General features: G+C 38.5%; 1 long non-coding RNA gene across 2 annotated transcripts; it reads left to right on the forward strand.

Annotated features, from left to right (window-relative positions):
• The first annotated feature begins 39 nt into the window (after nt 1-39).
• On the forward strand, nt 40-21836 carry LOC107306171. 2 transcript variants are annotated; one of them, XR_001552030.2, is made up of 3 exons: nt 40-90; nt 2824-2933; nt 20408-21836. It is a non-coding gene; the product is annotated as an uncharacterized LOC107306171 (long non-coding RNA). The 2 variants fall into 2 exon arrangements; XR_004305519.1 differs by lacking the exons at nt 40-90; nt 2824-2933 and adding an exon at nt 16994-20320.
• The last annotated feature ends 1886 nt before the right edge of the window (nt 21837-23722 follow it).

The following is a 23722-nucleotide window of genomic DNA, read 5'->3' on the forward strand; positions in this document are numbered from 1 at the left end:
GAGCTCCCTGGCTGTCTCCCATCCCCCGCGGTGATCAGACGAGTTCCTGAGATCAACGGACCTATTGTGTACCTCGCTGGACCCACGGTGGTGACTATATCTCTTTTGCTATCTGCAAAGACTCCTTGCTTATATTTCCTACTTTCCCTATCGCCTACCTTCCCTTCCCCATCTCCCTAAAAACGGCTAGGACTTTAATAAACTGGTTGGACCAACATTTGAACCGTTGCTTCTTAATCTCACGCCGGGTATATACACAAAAGAACCTTGCCTCCCTCCAGTAAATTGGAGCGAGACACCTCCCTGTAAGCAGGAACACCAGCAGGCCAGCCAGATTGCAGGAAGCGTCTGCAAACTCAAGTGAATTCATGGTGTGCTGAAACTTCTAATAGTGCTTTGCTTTTCACCAATAAGCAAACCTGCAATCTGCAGGACAGCTGCACAGAAAGCCATTCCGGGCAGCAATCCAAATGCATATGGACTAGTGAAGTTGCATTGCATAAACCTCTCCTTCTCAGTAATGTCAGGACAGCAAATTCCTCCAACACAGAGCAGTACAGTAAGAAGTGTTGTTATCTGCCCAGAAGGGGATAAAGGTGGCACCTTTGCTCATTGGACTGACAAGCAAGACCCGGGCTCCTTACATAAGGAAAAGAAAACCTCTAGCAAAAGCTTACAACAAAATATGCAGATCATCTCTCCCTCTTATTTGCGTATTATTCACATGTTACAGTATTGTAAAATATCCGTTGTCCCAGCTAACAATACAGCTATTCACCAACTAGCAATACCACATATCACACCCACCAACTGAAGACCTGAAATCCCCAAGCAGCAGCTGCACTCCAGCCAACTCCCTGAAGCTTAGTAGCCTTCAACATGAAGGCTGGCAGGCTATCACAGAATCATGGAATGACTAGGGTTGGAAGGGATCTTAAAGACCGTCTGGTTCCAGACCTCCTGCATGGCACAGGACACCACCCAGAGCCTCGTGAAACCTGGCCTTGAATGCCTCCAGCGATGAGGCATCCACAACTTCTCTAGGCAGACTGTGCCACTGCCTCACCACTTTGAGAGTAAAGAACTTCCAATAACTGATCTAAACCTCCCTTTCTTTTAGTTTAAAACCTTCCCCCCTTGCCCTATCACTATCGGCCCATGTAAAAAGTCAGTCTCCCTCCTGTTTATAAACTACTTTTAAATAATGGAAAACTGCAATGACATGTCTCCAGAGGTTTTCCTTCTTCAGACTAAGCAAGTCCATCTCCCTCAGCCTTGCTTAGAGAGACACATCATGATCATCACAGCAATAAAGAAATCTTACTGGCATGAGAACCCTGTGTCATGTTGCTAACTTGCAACACTCATCTAAACCTTCTCCAATAGCTTCATGTCCTTCTTGTGCTGGAGGCCCCAGACCTGGACAGTTCTCTATGTGGTGCCTCACATGGGCAGAACAGAGGGGAACAATCAGTCACTTTCCTCATCCTGCCATCCACCCTTCTTTTGATATAGGCCAGGGTACTGTCATCCTTCCAGACTGCATGTGCATACTTCTGATTCATGTCTGGCTTTTCATGCACCAGGACTCTCAAGTCCTTCTCCATAGGCAGTTCTCAGTGAGTTCTTCTCCCCGTCTCTTCAGCTTCAGTCTAAGACAGCACCTTACATTTGATTGTGCTGAATTTCATTAAGTTAATGTAAGCCCTCTTCTCAAGCCCATCCAGGTCTCTCTGGATGGCATTCCTTTCTTCTATTGTATCAACTGACCCACTCAGCTTAGCATCATCTGCAAACTTGCTGAGGGTGCAGTCAATCCCACTTTTCAGGTAATTGATAAAGATGTTAAAGAGCACTGGTCCAAAGTTGAACCCCTGGTGACCACCACTCATGACCAGCCTCCTCTTGTATTGTCACTGACTGCAACCATCTGGTACAACCATCCATCTAATTCACTATTCACTGAGCAATCCACCATTTGAACCCAAATGGTATTGTGCGTATATCAAATGGTATATTAGTGCGTAGATAAAGATATGGTATGGGACCATGTCAAAGGCTTTCACAAGTCCAGGTAGATGACATCAGTTGCTTTTCCTTTGTCTACTAATATCCACTACTAATAGGAGGCCACCATTAGATCAGTCAGGCATAAGATGCCATTGGTGAAGCTGTTAGATCACTTCCTCATCATGCATGTACCTTAATAGAACTTCCAGGAGGATCAGCCTGTAGTTCCCTGGTCTTCCTTTCTACCTTCCTTAAAAATGTGAGTAGTGTTTCCCTTTTTCCTGTCACTGGGAACTTTGCCTGACAGCTATGAAAATGTGAATATGATGGAGAGTGGCTTGGTCACTTTTTTTTTGGGAGTCTTGGAATGCATGTCATTGGTCCCCATAGACTTGTACACATTGAAATCCATTTCTAAGCTTAGCAGTCCCGCTTTGCACAGTTCTGTCTCTACACTTGCAGTTACCTCCTTACCCACCTAAGCTGTCTCTCTACATCTTGGTTTCTTGGTTAAGTCTTTTGTATGTCCATGTATGAAAAGGTTTACCCTGGTCTTGGTTAGTTATGTCAGTATCTTCACTGACTTTTTCCCTCCTGTGGAGGGGATATCAGATGTATGAAACATGATCTTCTGTTTGAAGCCACACTAATTGTCTTTATGAGAATGTCATCCTTATTCTGCTCTGCCCAGAAGCAGAGATCACTCCAACCTTGGTCTCTGAGCAGAATGATCTGCATGTTTTCTCTATCATGTGCTCCTTTTCCTTTTGAATTGCACTGATTTTCTAATGTGTCTTTTTTTTTTTTTTTCAGCTGTTCAATGATCATTACCTCTCACCTCTTCAGATGTGACTCAGTTAACCTGAAAGCTGATTCAAAAGAGAAAAACTAGGTGAAAGGTAGCCCTGCTATGAATACTTGAGGTAAGACAAAGGAAAGTAAAAGTGTAGCAGGCATGTAATATGTACAAAACCACCTCTACATCAGATCTGGAACGCTTATGACAGAGGAGAAGAGGAACTCATTCTAGCTTGATGGTGACAGGAGGTAAATTACACATTACACATACCTACATACTGCACAGTAGTTTTTTGTGTTTAACTTTATACTCCATTTTTTTTTGCAATTCGTATCCTTGCCCAGTGTCTTTGGAAAGCTCAGCAGCAATATGTTTTATTGTCATATGTAGCTCTTCCATAAAGATCACAGCAGGCCTTCTCATCTCATGTGACTTACATGTTATAATGCTCATCAACTTATAAACAGCCCTGTAGTTTCCAAGCTTCATGTGTTCTAATACACTATGTGAGGCCATGACAAAAGTTATCAGTGTGGCAGTTAGCTTTGATCTTTGATAGAAAAATTACTTCATTATGACATGTCAGCACAAAGAAAAACTAATATTCTACTTACTAGGCAATTATCCATGTATCATAAGCTAAAAAACCAAAAAAAAAAAAAAACCAAAAAAAAACAACAACAACAACAAAAAAAACCAACAAAAAAACCCCCAAATGTTGTGCTGATGTTTACATGATCCCATTATTGTTTAATTCTATTTTATTAACAGCTGGAAGGCAAATAAATGACAAAAATTCCCAGACTGTGTCCTAAAACTAACAAATAGATGTGATCATTTTCAGGATGCTTTGCACTTTTCTCAAGAAATCAGCATTCCAGAAATGTTCCTGTGTATTTAGATAAAGTTATCATGACTCATTCCTCTTCAAGACTGTCACATTACTAACTACCAAATCAGTACTTTAGCAGTTCATATTTATCACCGGTGGTAATAATGGCATTCAAGACTTCTCAACACAGTGTGCAGAAAAAGTCTCTTGAACATAACTGGGTAAATTTCCTACAATTTCATTTTTAAATAATTTAGTCCTGGTTTTGCTTTTACAGGTAATAGGACTAAACCACAGATTTCTTCCTAGAAATATATTTATCAAGTTGCATGAAATAGTGGTTACCATATGCATTTGACAGATGCAAAAGGAGAGTTGATGACACAACACATTCTAGATTATGCTGTGAAGGCATTATTCAGTCAGTTTAGTTACTCTAATACTTCTACTCATTTCAACAGTATGTCTCTGTTTTACATTGTATGCTATGCCTATGGATAGCATCTTTGCTTATATGTAAAGTGCTCTTCCCTGAATTTATAGCATAATCAAAGAACACTTGAAAGTTTTCAAAGAATTCTGGTGTGGAAGTTATTTTTAAGTGTGGCACTGTCATTTCAGTGTGTGTTAGGGAAGGATAGGGAGTTGACGAATAAGTTAATATTGGTAATTACCCTGCTAAAGATGTATTTTCATTTCAAAGACTGCTACATTCCAGACAACAAGCAGGTAAAGAAATATCTCTTTTTCTGTATGAAGTTTTACTTGTAAATCAAGGTCTGGCAACAACAGAAAAGAGATAATAATAGAAGATACTTTTAATAAAAGTTACTTTTGAGAACAGAAAGCTGTGAATCAAGAATGACCCCAGAACAGTCAGTGCTCTTGGTGGCAACATGCAGTCTCACTGGGTCTAAACAGGGTCCCTGTGCAGGGAGAGTTTGGTGATGCTGGCAGGTCCCATTGAAAGTCCAGTAGTCATCAGATAAGGCAGAGTGATTTATCATGTTTTATGTGAAGGCAGGAAATGGAAACGATTTAGGAGCAGTAGGAAAAAAAAAAAAAAAAGAATGAAGAAAGGCACATCAACAGCCCAGCTCAAGTCTGAATTTAAATGGGATACCTGGGCCGTGGTGATGGTATACAGTGCATTGATATGTTTTGATGTCAGGCAACACTTTGCACTCGGCTTCAGTAAAATATACCCTTTTCATTTAGATAATATTTTCAATATCTCTAATAAGCCAAGCTCATTTAAAAAACTGATACTTTCATATTTCCGTTCATTTATTGTGGAACATTTTTCTGTGTATCAAGAGGATGACTGTCAGTGTAACATAATACTTCCAACAGCCAGAGTAACATTCAGATGCCCTTCATAAACACACAGTGAGATACTGGGGTTTTCCACAAGACCTGTTACCATTTCTCAGGTGACTCCTGACCTTTGCAGTATGATGAGGTGTGGCTGAGAATTATTCATTACATGTCTTACTCAATTTCCTTAAAGAAAATAAAACACATTTTATTTTATTTTATTTTATTTATTTTATTTTATTTTATTTTATTTATTTTCTCACTTAGCACTTAGCTAAACATAGTGCAAGCCAAAGTAATAGAACAAAGGTCTCTAACAGCTAGAGGATTAAATCCTAAATAATAAACTAACTTGACAAAGATAATATTTTAAAGAAAAGTTTTAAACAATCCCTGTGACATTCTAGGAGAAAGCTGTTCAACTGAAGCCTAATCAGCTACCCTTCCTCAAGGGTAGATAAAAGACGAACATTCCTGTTCAGAGGAGAACCCTTTCCCCGGTTGTCTCATATGCTCTCAAGTGAAGGCTTCCCTACCACAAAAGCTATCTCCTATAATTCTCCACCTACAATATTATTATTATTATTATTATTAATATTAATAATAATAATAATAATAATTTTATTAATATTAATTTTTATTATTATTATTATTTTATTATTATTATTATTATTATTTTATTATTATTATTATATTTTTTTTTAATAAACTAGCTACCTATTAGCTAAAACATACTAATTGAGCACCCTACCTAGTGTGCTTTTGACAAAACATTGTCTTTAAGAGAGTTACTGGTATGTAACATACATAGAAACATTAACTAACTCTGGTTAAACTCCATTTAGCTGCTTTGACACAATCGATAAACAATGACTCACCTTTTCCTTTAGCATACAGTTCACCAACCTGCTAAATCAAACACTGTTGTTAAAACCAGCTGTTACAAGCTTGCTGAACTGTATTGCACAGAGCTGGCACGAGTGCTCAGAATTATTCCACGTGTACATGATATGATGTATTCTGGCCAGTGATGCAGTGGAGTGAGAATCAGCAGAGCAAGGTTCAAAAGTCACTGGAAATGAAGAGGGCCTATTCCAGGCTTACTGTCTAAATACAAAACTGGTCACTTAAGATTTTTATCACAGTGTTACCATGGTGTTCCTCTCAAATTCCTTAGCTCCTCTGAGAGGCATGGCATGTAAGCTTGGGCATCCCATTTCATTAACACATCTACATGACTTCCAAGCAGCAAATGTTGTCTCTCAGTGAGACAGGAGCATAAGGCTGTTGAACTGGAATCCACCTGTGTTGACCTTCCTTAATTTAATAGAATTTGGTACTAGCTACTTTGTTTCTCTATATATTACCTAGAAATTCAGAGGAATGTTATTAAGCTTAATGGCTTGTTTACTTCCAAATGCTTTTCTGATGTTCAGAAACACAGCCTCTTACTAACTGTGCTCGAAAACTGCAGCAAAGCCATCCCATAATGCTAATGTAACTGCTTTAGATTTATATCCTACTGTGTTTTGTAACACGTGTAGCCCTTTTTCTAATGGGAAAACCTGGACTGGGAGATAATATGACCTTTCCTCAGTGCCAGATGGAGTTTCTGGTTTATTAAACATTACTGAAAGGCAGGCCCAAATTAGACACTTAGTATCTGATGCTATAGCAGTAGCTGATTTCTAGCTTTCTGTGTCTCAATCCTACAAACCATAAGAGAAAAATGTTCAGTTCAATTTCTTATCAGTACATAGATACAAAATGCTCTCAGTGAGATTCAGTCTCTGGGAAAGTTTGGATCATTTGTTCATTTCAGGGGATGTCCTTTCCAATTAAAACAATTCTATGATTCTTTGTCTGTCCAACAAATTCATAAGAGGCTCAGGAATATCAAGAAGCCAAAGAATTAAAGACCTAATAAACCAGATCCCAGTTTCTGATAGCATCTCAGATGAAAAAGGAGTAACTAAAAAGAGGAGTAAGGGAACAGTGGACAACCTCAGTCTTACCAATCATAGAGAACTAGAAAGTGAGTTCTCCTGACTAGAGAAACAGAATTCAATCAAGTGAAAGCTGGTCTGTTTAATGATTGTAAGACTTGTTTCTTGGGTATGTGCATAAGGGCAACAGATTTTATTAAAGAACAGAGCACACAGGCCTCTGCCAGGAGATATTAACAGTGCAGCTGGAACACAAGCCTGAAGTACCCGTCAGAGGAATACTGCACTTCCTGTAATCTGACTGTTGGAAAAAAAAATGTTTTTCACAACAAATCTGATTTATTAAGGGTCAGTAAATAACAGATGTTTTGGCAACGATCTTGAATTCCTTTTTCACTATTCAGTTTTGAATATTCCCCAGGTCCTAAATTTCTCTCTGACTGAAGTCTTTGTTAGAGAATACAATCCAAATATCTGTGCTGTGTTCTTCAGTGGTTGAAATGGGCTAGAGAGTTATGGAAAAGATGCTTTGGAGCAGCTGTTTTATTTCTGGACTTCAACAGCGTACAGTTCCACTTTTAACTACCACAGAAGTCATGTGGATCATGTTGCCTTGGTCATTCTACAAGCTTCCATGTGCGAAGACATCATAGATATCCCTCTAGCAGTCTTGACAGTGCAAGTGCTGTTCTGAAATGCTGTTTTTCTGGGCATTAATTCTATATTGATGCTGTTGTAAAGGTCTCCTATACTAGTGGATGGTGAATTACAGAGCTTCACACATTAAATTTATTTCTGATCTAATAATGATTTCTGTCTTTGCATTTTTTTTTGTTTGTTTCTTAACATTGCACAAGGGATCTTATTTCATCAACAGCAAACAGCTGGGTAACATCATGCTTAGGAATTGCATCAATGCCTATTGAAATAAATGGGAAGGTTCCTGTTAAAGAGGCATCTGTATCTAAACTAGCACTTTTGTATCTGTCTTTTTCATAGTAGCAGGGAATGTTTTCTTAATCTGAGCAACAAAACATTCTTCATACAGACTAACTAAATCAAAATGAATCATAATGATGAAAAGGCTTTCAGATTTTCACTAGTAAGAGACTGAAAATCTTTGCTCTTAATTGGTTGGCTTGTGTGACTCAGTGATTTTACAAATTATTTTTAGAGTGCTTTTGTTTGATTGTTGGTGTTCTTGGCTTTTGTTGTTGTTTCTGTTTGTTTGTTTGTTGTAAGTGAAGGCTAAGAGACTGCAGCCAGCATCCTTCTCTTTGCAGTGGAAGAAGATATTTTCTTTATCTGCTTGCCTTCCTCTGGCTATATGGCTATGTGAAGTTCTTTTGTCCTTAGATTTATTAGCAAATATTCCCTGCGGGTATTTCTTAATTCAGTTCTGGTAAAATCAGTTACACTAGCTTAAACAGGTTCAGGCAGACAAGAAACTCAGTCTGTGGGAAGGTGCTTCTCAATGCTCTCTGCCCTGAAGGCCAAGGAAAGCTGGTAAGACAGATAGGCACTGAAGGTTGTTTCTTTCCAGCTCTTTCTTCTTCTTAAAGCAAAAGGAGTAAAGAAACAGGAATCCCATGACCATCCAAGACTGTAAGAGAAACCATAATGAAGACCTGAAGAAGAAAAAACAGAATGAAAAAATCTTATCTCCATAAGCTTAGCTGAACTCATGAAAGTGAAAGCAGTTCTGCTCTTATGCCAGTTTTCTGAAGTTCATTCTAAAAATTTAAGGTACTCGGTGTTCTTTCCTGGTTGACTTGCTATTAATCCATTATCTTGCTATCCATAACAACAGTGTGAAAATCCATCTGTCATCATCCTTTATTATTTTCCACTGATAGCACAGTAATTATATAACTTGATGTATCCATTTCACAATGGGTAAACTATATTAATTCCCTATTTGTTACGGAAGAGAGCAATCCCACATTTGTTTTAGGATGTTATGACCCAGCGTTCTGAAATGTGTAAAATTCACTGGAACTGAAAGTTGTTTTAGCTGATGAAACCACCAAGGTCGTATTTCTCTGTTGCATACAAAGTAACAGAGAAAATCTGCTGCTTCATAGCAGCAATTCACTGTTCCTTGTGAGGTCAGTCAATACCCCCTTAGATATGCCCAATAAGCCAATTGTGTAATACCTCCCAATCTATTTCCATCACAGTAAAGCAGGCTATTGCTGATAGCTTAATAACTTTGTTAACTCATCTCACCCCAATTCCTGTGTGTTAATGAGTGAATATTCACTCAAGCTGCTCAACTGATAGATCTGAAACTGCTGTAACATTTAATAAGGGACAACAATCTTTCTCACAAACATGGGTGAAATGGAATTAGGCTGTGCCTTTCTCATCCCAAACGGTAATCACCATGGAACAAAACCTGGTAGAATCACTTTGTCACCAAAGTAAAACAGTGGATGTGATTAGTTTTTTTTTTCCCCAGATTTTCAGTTTGAAACAGATATTTCAAATCAAAACTTTGCATGAAGGCTTTACATAGCACCTGACACTGTTTGCAAAGCCCTATTGTGTAACCAAATGAACAATAGATGCTGACTTGCACCTGTCAGTAAGACTGTATAACAGCTTTCATGCAAGATTTCAGGTCAAGGGTAAAAGCAGCTTGAATTACAAGAGCAAGAACAAAGCACAGTTGTTGGAATTGCATTTTTCAGTCATATAATGCATCATGTAAGTAATAGCAGTTTGACAACAAAAAAGACAGATGTAATGGAACACTCAGTCTCTGCTGGAGAGTAAGGGCATCACCCTCAGCTGATGCTGGCGTGGAATTTTGTGTGCAGATAACCTCCTGAAAGTATATTTGAAAATATGGTGTATCCTTAAAAGCCTGGCCTTTTAGTTCAGCTGTTTGCTATAAGCAGACTTAACTTTGACTTCTAATATCCTGATTCCTTGAGTTTGGATACTCACTGTTTATTGTTCTGTCAGGCATATTTACAGGCACAGTTCTCTGTCAGGACACTTAGCAGTCTGACTGCTTTAAACACCAAAAGAATTGCCCAAACATCTACACCTGCATGTATACCAATGCAAACCAAACTGACAGGAGCTACTTTTGGTCCTATACCCCATGAAGTAAGAAGTCATAGCCCTTAGTAAATGTAAGCACTGTGCGAGAATCCCTGCACTTGCAGGTCTGGCTAGCCAGGCTCAGGACTGCAGCTATCTGCAACTGTGCAGTATGGGACATCTGCTCTCTAATGGAGGGAGCTGGGAGCTGAGGGAAATCCCCAAAGCTTGCTAGCCAGAAAGCTGTTTCACAGCCTCTGAACAAGGTGAGTAGGATGTGACCAGGAGTAGCAGTATCAATCTAGAGCCCGGGGCACTGGACAAGATCAGATGATGACATGAGGCAAACATCAGGACAGGAATGCTAATCAGAAAATTAGGGTCATGATCAGGCTCTGTAAAGGTTTTCACTGATCAACATGCAAGTCCACAGTGACGAGAAAAGTCCAACACAAGGCTAGCGCATCATAAGTCAGCATCTGAGACTAGATTAATGGGTCCACAGGCAAGCATAGGCAGGGCTTTGTAATGGCAGCTGCAGCTCATGTAGGAGCCATGCACTGAAGAAACACTGTATATCAGCCTCCACAGGAAGCTTGAGCTTCCCAGCAGTGCTCTCCAGGCAACAACTGCACCATCTCCAAGTTGGCCTTGAGCCTTTCTGCTTCTGCCAGATACTTAAGGTTTCTATACTTAAGCTTAAAACCAGAAGGATGCTACAAAAGGGAAGAAGAGGAAACTGGCCTAGATTATGACATGCTAGCTAAAAAGAGGTAACAGGATATCTCTTCCTTTTTTTTCACTAGAAAAGTTGGGCTAATAAATTGAGAAATCCACCCCAGTTTAGCTGCTTGATAAGTAAATAGCATTAAGGCTGTGACTTTTTTTTTCCCCATGTAAGAATTAAAGCTGATGTCTAATAACAATGATGGAATCGTTCAAATAGTGATAAAATTAACAAAGAAAAGAACAAACAAACAGAATCCTCTGAGAGTGTTGGCTCTTTTTTTCATCCGAAGCCCAGCAAACATGCACTGAGTCCAAGGTACATACAGATCCATTTGAATATCTGTCCTTCCCAAGCCAGCTAAGGGAAGGCTTCCAGCACTCCTTTTCTGCAAATATTTTCTAAATATCTGCTAAGTACTCTGTGGGCAGCATTTTCCCTTGTTATTTTAAGCAGGTCAAACCCCCATTAGTCATTCTTTACAAGGATATTATTACTATTTCTATCTGTCACCTAAAAAATCCCAGGCTTCACCACCTTTTTCATTTTTGTCTCAAAGAATGGTGGTTTTGTTGTTGTTTTTTGCCATCACTGATGTAACTCTTCTAATTAAACTCACATTAAAACAGACAAAAATTGCACGTCATGTAAGGTTAAAACCCATACTCGTCCTACAGCTTACATCTACAAATAAATCTGCTTTTTCTGTGACATTCTTCAGCTATTCAGCAAATTTTGGCTTTCTCTTTTCCTAAGGAGCCTCTTTTCCTGTCCGTGAAAGAACAGTGAGTCAGAGAGTCAGCAGTCAGCAGGCTTCCTGAGTGAGTCAGCAGACCTTATTGCCTCCTATTCTGTGGCATTATTATTCAGTAACATGACTGGATGTGTCAGACCAGCACTGCAAGTCTGCCAGATATATTTACCAGGAGTGCCTTGGGCTTCATTCTTGATCTTTCCCCTAGTTTCTTTTTCTTTTTCTTTTTTCCTTTTTTGTACTTTCTCAGTCTCTTGTATCACAACCAATACCCTTAAGCTTTTAAATAAGCAAGCAAGCAAGCAAACAAACAAACGAACAAAAAGGAATCAGATTCATAAATTAGGGTGGTCTTCCTTACAAACTTCCAATAGCACAAGGATGACGAAGTGAACTGCCCAACATATCTCAAGAAGCAAACAGAGACTCCAAAAGGCACTGCATAAGTCTGGCAGTATTTGAAGGCCACACTGTTTCTATAACAGTTATATGGTTTTCTTATATTACTGGAGATAATGGTTGATTTACAGCTGAATAAAAACATAAAAATATTATGCTGCAAGATGGCTGGTATTCATAAACTGAGAAAGCAAACTATAGTATATGAAAGCAGTACTTGTCTGACTCAGATTAGAGCTCATGAAATTTCAGCAATAGTGCTCGCATTTAAAATGTTAAGTGAACCAATTAAACAAGCTTGATTCGGCTTGTAGATTCAGTTCAGCAAAGTTCTAAGAGAGTTAAGAATATAACTCACAGATTAGATGAAGTGCACTGTTAAAAGGATGTATTACATAAAAAGAGATCAGCATTTTACATAGAGTTACGGGATGGGACAATAATTTTGTTATGCTGCAATAATTTCTTGATAAGTGGCAGGAATGGTACATATGCCTGACCTTCTTAGCAGACTCTAACTGCACTGACTAGCACTGAAAACATTTTCTCCGCAGTTTTCTTCTGTTGCACTGAAAGAGAGGTTTAGTTGTGTTTGTTCAAGATCTGCTCTACTCAGTGAAACTGTGCAGCCTTGGAAGAGACAATTGTGAAACGCTGAGAGAAAGAGCTGAGAGAAATACATCCTAGGGGCCTGCACACCCTTACCATCTGTCCATTAGCTCAGGAACGAGATTTAAACTCAGTCCCTTGCTTTTGATCCTTATCTAATCAAGTCATGATATATGTATGTTCTGCATGGAATTGTACCTCACTGATTCTGATCCTGCCTTGCAAAATAAAAGTCACATTCACATTCATTTAAGCTATTATTGGGAAGAGTATTCAAGACTAATGAAACAAAGTGAAGACTCAGTTTTGCCTTTGAAATTCAAGAAAGGATGTTTCAGACAGCTGTGTTTAAAATTTCCTTTGTAGACTGTGTACACAATACAGATTCAACATGATTGCAGTAGCATTCTTCATATTTTTCTAAGGATGGGTGTAAAGTAGGGTAGTTTCAGTTGGAAGATACCTTCAAGGATCATTGAGTTCAACCATCAGACTGCTTTGTAGCTTCCTTGAAGTTAAATTATAGAGCTTAAAGCATTATCCAAATATCTTTTAGCCACAGCCAGGAACAAGGCATCAACCGTCTCTCTAGGAAGTCTGTTGCTATGTCTATCTACCCTCCCAGTAAATAGGTTTTTCCTAATATCTAAACTGAACCTCTCCTAACATGGCTCTGAGCCAGTGCAACCATCCTATTGCTAGACAGCAAGTAGAACAGACACTTCCTTTTACCATCCTCAGAAAATTGTGGAGGGCAATGAGGTCACCCTTGGAACTCTTTTTCTCCAATCAGGTTCCTCAGCTTCTTCTCACTAGACATGCCTTCCATCCCTTTAACCAGATTTATTGCCTTCCACTGGATGTACCCAAGTATGTCTGCATACTTTTTACACTGTGGAGACCTGGACTGCTTGTGATATTCCAGATGAGGCCACACCAATGCCAAGTACAGTGGGATAACTACATATTTTGGCTAGTTGTCTAAGCTATGTTTAATGCATCCCAAAATGCAGTTTGGTCTCTTGGCTGCCAGGACATATTACTGGCTCATGTTGAGATTGCTGTTGACCAGCACTTCCAGACCAATTTCTGCTGGGCTGTTCTCCAGACACTTAACTTCCAGTCAACATTTACACTCCATTCCCAGTGCAGAACCCTGCATTTACTCTTCCTGAACTTCATGACACTTCCATCTATGGATGGATGATGGATTTTTTGATTGAGAAATGTTTCTTAAGTCAATTCTTCTGACTGTCTTCAGATACTATGCAACAATAGAGCTGATCTTACCAGTAATTTTGTAACATCATCTTCGTTTGAAGTCTGCAGAAGATACACAGCATAAAACCTGTCACTATCAATCACAAATCTGAGCTATGTTTCATCTGAAATTAAGAGATCTGTTGTGCAATTCCATACACTTCAGCATAACAGAATATGAAGCATACAACCCATAGAAAAGGAAGAGAAAAGTTCAAGGGAAAGTCATTCAGAAATAAATGTAAAATGAGTAAAATGTAAATGAGTAAAATGTAAAATGAGTGTAAAATATAACGGTTGCCAGGCCTCCTCCCAGTACCACATAGAAGAACCAATCCTGTAAGCCACAAATCCTCCCCTTCCTCCCTTGCTTCAATACTTTTGTATATTCTGTGAACTACAAATAAAACTAGGACAGTTGCACTTCAGATTCTAATCCGCTGTTCTAGGCAAATCTTTGTTCAATAACATTCTGTTCATACAAAGTGCAAGTAACATCAACATAATTTAATATATTTTAAATGCACTTTAAGTGTTAAGAACTCCCACATAATCAATTTAATTTTTCCCCTCAATAAAATGTTTACATCAGAAATATAGGTAGGTATCAAGGTCCATTTAATTCAGAAGACAACAGCAATCCAGACATGTGGAATATATGAAACCCAAACTAGAGATGTATGAAATACATGGGTTGCTCTGAAAGTAATACCTCCTGTTTATTATGTTGGCTGACAACATCAGAAGCAGATGTTGGTGGTACAGCAGTTGAGGTTGAACCTTCCTGCCAGCATTCCATTATGTTTTGTTGCCATGTGACAGATGACAGCAAAGGGGCAGTCTGACAAAGCAGTGTAGGACAAGGAAGTATGGATGAAGTAAAAGGGTGCCACTGAATACTTTCACAGAGAAAAAAAACGGCACTCACTGACATCCACCAATGTTTGCTCAGAGTTTTTGGAGACCAAACAGTGAATTTGAGCACAGTGAGGCAGTGGGTGGTGCATTTCAGCAGTGATGACAGCAACATGAAAGACAAGCCATGTTCTGGATGGCCATATACAGCTGTCACATCATGAAATCAAGAGTGCCTATCTGTTCTGTAGCTGAGAATTTGCTCTATCATATAGTGTTATTGCTCTCCTTGTACCTGTTGTTGTTTCCATGGCAATAAATTGGTGGCATTACTTTCAGAGCAACATATTCATTTAACTTAACAAAGTATTAATTTAACTTAAAATAATATAGGTAAACATGTTGATTTATGGGATCTCACTACCATTCAGAATCATAGATCCAGAATCCCAGGCTGGAAGGAATGATCATTATAAGTCCAAATCCCATTCCACACAGGACCACCCAAATATCAAGACATATTTCTGAGAGCATTGCCCAAATACTCCTTGAACTTCAGCAGCTCAGTCCCTTGACCACAGTCATGGGGAGCCAGTTCCAGTACCCAACTGCACTCTGGTAAAGAATCTTCCCCTAATACACAACCTGACCCTCCCCTCCCCTAACTCAGCCCCTTGCCATTCCCTCAGGTCCTGTCACTATTACCAGAGAACTGAGCTCAGTGCCCTTCACTCTCCTCACGAGGAGATACAGGCCATCACGAGGCCTTCCTTCAGTCTCCTTTTCTCTAGGTGGAACAAATCAAGAGACCTCAGCTTCTTCTCAGATGTCTTGCCCACTAAAACCTTCACTATTTTCATAGCCCTTCTTTGGATGCTAAGTTTTATTCTTATATTCCTATATTGTGGTAGTTTTGTGTACACAGTACCGAAGATGAGGCTGCACCAGTGTGTGGAACACACAACAAAATATGCTTAAATCCTCCTTTTGGAGAGCATCATATTAAGCCTTCAACATAGATCAGCACAAGGTGCTTTAACAGTATGATAGATATTTCACACTCTCTAGAAAGTACAGCTTAACAATGGATTTTCAGTCTCACGATTTTTATTATGGGATTTTTGAAAACATTTTCAGCTTTCTAGGTAACACAGAAACTGAATTGAAATTTGAAGTTTACTGTGAACAGCTTATATAGAAAGGCCATACTCTACCAGGGCAATCTGAAAGCATATAAAGAACAAATAGAGGCGGGGCAATTTTTAAAGAATGAACTGTAATCAACTTTTCCATTTGCAGGATTTTTAGCTCCACCTAATGGTCAGAAAGGAGACGATTTTCCTGTTTGCCTCTTTTTTTCTATGTAATAACTATACAAAAATAACTCACTAGAATGCATTAAAGCTATTCACGCCATCATATCAAAATAACACTGATAGTGAGACAGCAACAATTGTGGAGAAATACCAGCAGCCTTGCTTCATACAATCAACAGCTCATGAACATTTACTAGCCTTGGAGTTAGCTATGTCAGTATTTAGCATGGCTGTCCCAAAGAACAGTACATGCTGGCTTTTACACTATTAATAACTTAAATAATAGGAAGAATTCTTAGTAGGCAAAGATTAGCAGTGTTTTAGGGAACTACATAACTTCACATTGGTGTAGATCTGGTAATTTTATTCTGCTTTATTTACTGAAGCTTTGTTCTGTTATGTCAGTTACTTGTGCAACGTACTTCCTCTGGATTAAAAAATGAAGTCCTTCATACAGTCCACTCAATGATCTATGCACTAATTGACAGTTGGTTTTTGTTTGTTTGTTTGTTTGTTTGTTTATAGCAACCCTGCTATTAATACAATTTGGAGCACAAAAAGATTGAGCACAGCACTACCAAAAAGGACTTGAGGATAGCATGCTGGACGTGATCAGCAGTGTGCCCTCACAGCCCACAAAGCCATCTGTATTCTGGGCTGCATAAAAAGAAGTGTGGGAAGCAGGTTGAAGGAAAGAGTCCTGCCCTCTACTCTGCACTGGTGAGGCCTCACCTGGAGTATTGTGTCTAGATGTGGAGTCCTCAGCACAGGAGATATATGGACCTGTTGAAGCACATCAAGAGGAGGGCCACAAAAATATTCCAAGTCATGGAACACTACCCCTTTGAAAACAGGCTGAATGAGCTTGGGCTGCTCAAACTGTGTAAGGCTTCAAGGAGATCTGATGGCAGACTTCCAGTATCTAAAGGGAGGCTATAGGAAAGAAGGGGACGGACTCTTTAGTGGGGTCTGTTGTGACAGGACAAAGGGAAACTATTTCAAAGAGATTTAAATGGGATCTAAGGGTTTTTTTTTAATTTTTTTTAAATTTTTTAAAATTTTTTTTAATTGTAAGGTTTGCAAAGCTTGGGATAGGTTGCCCAGAGAATCTGTGGATTTTCCATCCTTGAAGACATTCAAGGTCAGGCTGTAGCAAACTGATCCAGCTATAGGTGTCCCTGTTCATTGCAGGGGAATTGGACTAGATGATCTTTAAGATGGTTCCAACTCAGACGATTCTATGCTTCTATAACTCTATAATAGTGATAGATCTGTGTGGAAGATTTTTTTAGCATTACTTACTACATTAGTAGCTTTTACTACATTAGTAGCTTTTATCTTGTGATGCTAAGTCTCCAAAGAATGGGCTGATTCAGGCTTAGTCACACATTGTCTAGAAAGGATTAAAAAAACAAACAAACAAACAAACAAAAAAAACCCAGTTGAATTATGATATCTACTTGTTTAGTCACTTGTTCCACAGAAGGGCAATTCTGTGCTAGACTGTACGTGAAAGCAGATAACCTTTCCATTTTTCCCTGCTTGGTAATTCATCAGGAGATGAATATAGTAAGTCAATAACTTATCACAAGATACTTCATAAAACATTTTATTAACTGTTCTGTTGAACAGGTTTATAGCTTAACATATATTCTATCTTCTACTACAGCAATTTTCTTTCCTTGGGAATTTTTGAGCATTTTCTTTTTAAAAACAAAAAAAAAAAAAAAAAAAAAAAAAAAAAAAAAAAAAAAAAAAAAAAAAGGATAGACAAAGGGAATGAGAAGGCCTGAGAAACAGGTTAGCATTGCCATTAATACAGCAAAATGTAGTGTTTGAAAGAAAAGTAGTAAACTCATAACAGGAATTAGAGAACCATTGAATATACTGAGATGGAAGGGATCCATCAGCATCACTGAATACAACTTTTGACTCTATGCAGGGCGACCTCATAGTTAAATCATTTAACAAAGGAGGTTCACTTCCCCCTCTACACTGTCCTGCTGAGACTGCATCTGGAGTACTGTGTCCAGTTCTGGGCTCATCAATTCAAGAAAGACAGGACCACAAAAAAAAAAAAGTCCTGCAGAGGGCAACAAAGATGATTAAGCACCTCTCTCTTGAGCAAAGGCTGAGAGATCTGGGACTGCTGAGCCTGGAAAAGATAAGACTGAGAGGGTATCTTATCTACACCTATAAATATGGGCAAGTGTCAAAAGGATGGAGCCAGGCTCTTTTCAGTAATGCCAAGGAACAGGACAAGGTGGAAAGGGTACAAACTGGAACACATCTTAACATGAGGAAGAATTCCTTTACTTTGGGGGTGACATAGCACTGGAACAGGTCTTCCATGGAAGTTGCGGAGTCTCCTTTTCCGGAGATATTCAAGACCTTCCTGATCTATTATTTGATTCTGCATCTCTAAAGATCTTAATGAAGTATTAATTGCTCATTCAGTCATTTTAAACATAACCAGCATAACAAAAATGAGTGCATAATTAATGGATATGTCAATGAATACTAGGATACATATAAATCTTGAGCTTTTATCACACATACATTAAAAAATATATGTGAATATCACAGTACTGCAATGAATACCTTAGAAGCGTTACTTCTACAGATTGCCATAGAACACATGACAACAGTCTGTGTTTTCTGTTAAATATAATTATTTTGACCCTGTTGTGCTTAGGCAACACACAAGCAAGTTTGACTGCCTTACTAGAGAAACATAAGCCATTTCTGGACTAATTCAAATCAATGTATTTTACTCAGTGCTAACCACATATTTCTTCTTGTTCTTACCTGTTTTATTTATAAAACATTTGCTTTTAGATAATTGAAGGAAAATCTGTTGTTTGTATGTGTTTAGATTATCTCAGATCGAAACAAAGTCTTAGCAGGGGGCTGCAATGTGTCATGCACAAACTCACGTGACACTTAAGTCTGAAAATGATATTATAGCAGACATACTTTTCTACCTCAGTCCAAAGTTTTCTGGTTAGTCAGTAATAACGAACACTTAAAACAGTTTGTTGTGTTTTCATCTTGGTATTTCTGCAGATGTTAGAGAGAACATTATTTATGCAATACTATAATTAGCACACAGAGATTTTGGGATTCATAGAATCACAGAATATCCTGAGCTGGAAGGGAAACACAAGGATCATCGAGTCCACTTCCTTGTTCCACACAGGACAATCCAAAATTCAAACTATATTCTGAGAGCATAGTTCAAACCTTTCTTGAACTCCAGCAGCTCAGTGCTATGACCATTGCATTGGAGAGCCCATTCCAGTGCCTGACCACTCTCTGAGGAAAAATCTTTTCCTAACTCCAAATCTGACCTCCCCTCTCCATAAAGCAGCATTCCCTCAAGTTCTGTTGCAATCAGCAGAGATAAGGGATAAGCACCTCTACTCTCTTTATACAAGCTATTTGAGAAGCAATAAGGAAGAACTAGAAATACAATGGCTGTGTGCATTTCTGGTGCTTTTGGGACATGCTTTGCCTACCAAATGTTTGGTAGTTTCTGAAAAGATATGCATAAACAACATACATATGGAGCATATCTGCATATTTCATCACCAAATAACAGCAAAATAATAATGTAATTAGGATGTCTCTTGGCCATGTGATAGGTAACAAAATTGAGAGAGAAGTTGAAAACTAACAAAGATAAAGCAAAAAAATTAAAAAATAGCACAACAACAATTACTCTTCTAAGAGAAAAAGAGAAAATAAAAGAAATATATGGAGTAGAAAGAATACAAACTTTTAAGGTCATAACTGAAACCACCACCCATGGTAAACTGCAGAGATCTCTGTTTATTTACTTCGGACAGATGAAAGCCTGAGTCACCCATGAGCCAGTGACACAAACCTTGGGTAGGGTGATATCCTACCTCATTCCTCACTCATCTGATGCCAGAAATATGTTACAAGCAGGAGGTATAAAAAATGAGCAGACAAGTTTCTGGGAAAGCTGCAGTCTTTTGTGTTCAAATGAAAACAAAACCTGTAAACCCTGTGAAAACCAATGAAAACGAAATGGCTGGTTAGAGTTCAGCTAGCTGTTTACTTGTGGAGCACTGAAAGAGAATCACTTCTGCACTTCAATGAGATCAACACTCCTATGAGATCAAACATTTTACATCTACATACAAACCTGCCTGTATACCCAGCCTTTCACATCTGACCTCCCACTCTTTTCCCAGTAAAGCACCCTACTAAACTGAAAAGGATCAGTTAGAGGAAAAATAAAACCACATACACACCCACTTCACATATTTACATATTCTCTGGACCTTGGGACCAAACTCCATTATTCTCACTGAATGATTGTTCTTCCTTTAAGAGAAAGGTCTCAGGTGGATATTTCCAGATCTAAATTCCAATTGTGGACTTAGCTTCTAAGTCCACTTATAGAATTTACTATAAAGGTAAGGAGTTTTTTTGTGGGGCTTTTGTGTGTGTGTGTGTGTGTGTGTGTGTTGTTGTTGTTGATGATGATGTTGCTATTTTAACAGAAGCCTGAACTGAGCTGCCACCCATGAGAGGACCCATGCTGGAGCAGTTTCCTTCTGAAGGATGGGGTCCTGTGGTACAGATTGATGTTGCAGCAGTTTCAAAATCACAGAATGGTTTAGATTGGAAGGTACCTTCTGGAAGTCTTGAAGAACTGCAGCCTGTGGTAAGCTCACATTGGATCTGTCAGTGACGTACTGCATCCCATGGAATAGACCCCACAAAGGAGGACTGAAGAGTGAGGATAAAGAGTGGCAATGATGAAGCACTATGAACTGACTGCATCCCTGTTTCACAGAGTCTCTTGGGGGGAGGAGATAGAAAAAGATGGTGATTTTAGTTTGCTCTCATTTATCACTAATTGTCAGGAAATTACACTAACCTTCTCCATGCTGAGTCTGTTTTGCCCATGGCTATAATTGGTGGGGGATCTCCTTATCTAATTCTCAATCCATGAACTTTTCCTTGGTATTTTTCTCCCTCTGTCCTTTTTGAGGAAGGAAAGTGAGAGAGGTTCTGTGTTGGTGCTTAGCTGCCTATTGGTGTTAAGCCACAACACATAACACAATGGTAATGTTTTTGCATGCTTCCCCTCATTTCATTTTCTGTTTTGTTCAGTTTTGTAAGAGCATGCCCATCTCCACCAGTATTCCAGAAGTTTTAACAAGAAACACACTACTGATGTTTACAGAGCCTTCTACACATATCTTTTATCTTGCTTTTAAGGATAAATAACACAAGAATTTTGCTCTGTGCTATGCAATTTCAATCAGTCCTCACCAGGATAACAAAAGGCTAGTTACGCAGGCTCTATTTCAAAGTAAACAAGTTGAATGTTGGGAGCTAATGATAGATGTTAAAGCCAAGAAAAACCATGAACTCATATAACTTTCTTTAGTCTACACAAGTAAACAACACTTTCCAGAAAACCATTCAGAAATGAAATATCTACATTTTCATTTGGTTCTATTGTTTATTATACAGTAACAAAGTATGTAATATTTCTCTGTTGAATTTGTACACCATCATGTTCAAGTCATTATTTCTTATGCCTCATTTGATGAAAAAGCCCTGAATACTCTTTGTGAAGGTACTTATTTATTCTAATCAAGACAACCCAGACCATACGGCAAGCTGAGCAAGACCACTCAGTCTCTCTGTAAGACATCTCCTGAAGCCATTTTCTGTATTCCCTCCTGAAATTATTACATTTCTAAACTAACCAATGTACATATCTTATTTAGCACTGCTCTTTTCAATATAAAATGCCAACAATCTTGGCAAAACAGTACTTCTCAAGGACTGAGAACCCTCTCTTCCACACACTGTCATCATCTTCTGTTTAATATGAACTGATAGAATACTCTCCTTACCTTGATTGTTACTTTATGTAGCTGTACTTCACGTAATATAAAGTGATTATAAGTGTAACAGAACCTAAATCAAGTTCATAGTCCTTTAGTTCAATGCTCTTTGTTATCCTCATTTTATAGCAGAAGTCCAAATGAGACAAATATAGGTATCCATGATGTCTATTCTAACAAAAACAATGGAAACTTCATATTATGAAAATTTTCAGAGCCTACGGAAATAATTCAAGTAAATGAATTTTCTTGAAAAATAAATTCAAAATGACATAATATTATTCAACATGACCAAAAAGACTTAGGTAAGTTAAAAAATAAGAAGAGAGAAAGGAAGATAAAAATCTTAACGAATCCTGACACACTTTATGCAGAGAAGATAACTCGGCTATTTAGATGAACAATTCTAACACATTCCTCAGTTTAAGCCAGTATTGCAAGCAGCATCTGATAGGTATTTAGAAAAGACAGTGTAAAGAAAGGAGTGTCTCTGCTCCCTGGCTGGTATTTATTGCCTTCTAGCAAGGCAATCCTGTCTGACTAGGTATTCAATACTGCAACACAGTAACAGCTAGTGAAATTCTGACAATTTCATACATGGACTGATGGAATTGCTGGAATGGAGTTGTCAACTACAGTTACACTTCTAATTTCAGTGAATCAGATATAGATTTTTAGCTGGAGCAATGTACAACAATAACTGTATGTTCATCCTGTCTCTGTATGTCACCGATTAAACAATGAAAGCCAGGAAGAGCAAGTGAATCTTCAGTTCCCTTCTATCCTACAATTCAAGTAATACATGGTGAAATCATGACAAGCTATACAATAAGATCAAGCACTTAAATCTCAGAGTCTTCTGTCATACACAGCTATTCAAAAGCAAACAATGACAAGGATTTTGCACATATTACACTGAATCACTGCTTCAAGCATTTCTTTGAACTCATCTCAGCTAGCACAGCTGTTGAGAACATTTCTTTCATTTCCATTATCCATTTTCTGGACAAAACGTCCACTCCATACAACAGTTCCAAAGGCCAGAGATCACGTGGTCTTCAATATCATGTCTGTAATTCATATGACTGTAAAGAACTGGATTAAGGAACGAAAACTTCCAACTTCAGTTGCACCAGAGAAGGTTCAGATTGGATATTAGGAAAAACTTATTCTTAGAAAGGGTGATGAGTTATTGGAATAGGCTGAAAGCTGTCTGTGGAGGTATTCAAGAAATGTGCACATGTGGCACTGAGTGGCATGCTTTAGTGGGCATAGTGGTAATGCATTCATCATTAGACTAGATTATCTTAGAGGTCTTTTCCTACCTTAATGATTCTGCACTGAATTTCAAGCAACACTGCTCTAGTTTGTGTATTTTTTTCATTTCCAGTATCTGGTGGCAATATGATCAATACAGATGACAGTACCAAGCCTTAGTGTCTTAATGAATTCAAGGTATGCTCAGAGATGTTGCCATAAAAGTCTTGTAAAATCATAGTCTTCCAGAGAGCACCCTACAAAGTTTCATAAATATGAAATCAAGAAAAGTTACTGAAACAGTCTTTGCCTTGTAGTTCATATGATTTATCCCTCTATATAGCTGGATGTAGACAGAAACCTTCACTCTGCACTTTTATGAACAGTTAGTGGGAGACATGTTAGCCTTAAATATGGCCCTAATATTTCCTTCACAGCTATGATCTGGACTAAGAAAAACAAAAAAATCCCTTTCAAGTACTATATTTTATGTATAATACAGACATTGGCTTGTTAAGGCAGGGCAGTTCTGATTTATCTAGTCCAGAAAGCTTTCATGACAGCATGCTGTCATCTGCCTGAACAGGGAGCATAGCAGTCCTGGCCAGGGGGATGCAGCATAATCCACCTAACTGGTGAGGCAAATTCATGCATCAGTCACCCTATCAAAAAATACCATTCAGTCTCTTGAGGGAA

Source organism: Coturnix japonica, chromosome Z, assembly GCF_001577835.2.
Source record: "Coturnix japonica isolate 7356 chromosome Z, Coturnix japonica 2.1, whole genome shotgun sequence".
Taxonomy (NCBI): Eukaryota; Metazoa; Chordata; class Aves; order Galliformes; family Phasianidae; genus Coturnix; species Coturnix japonica.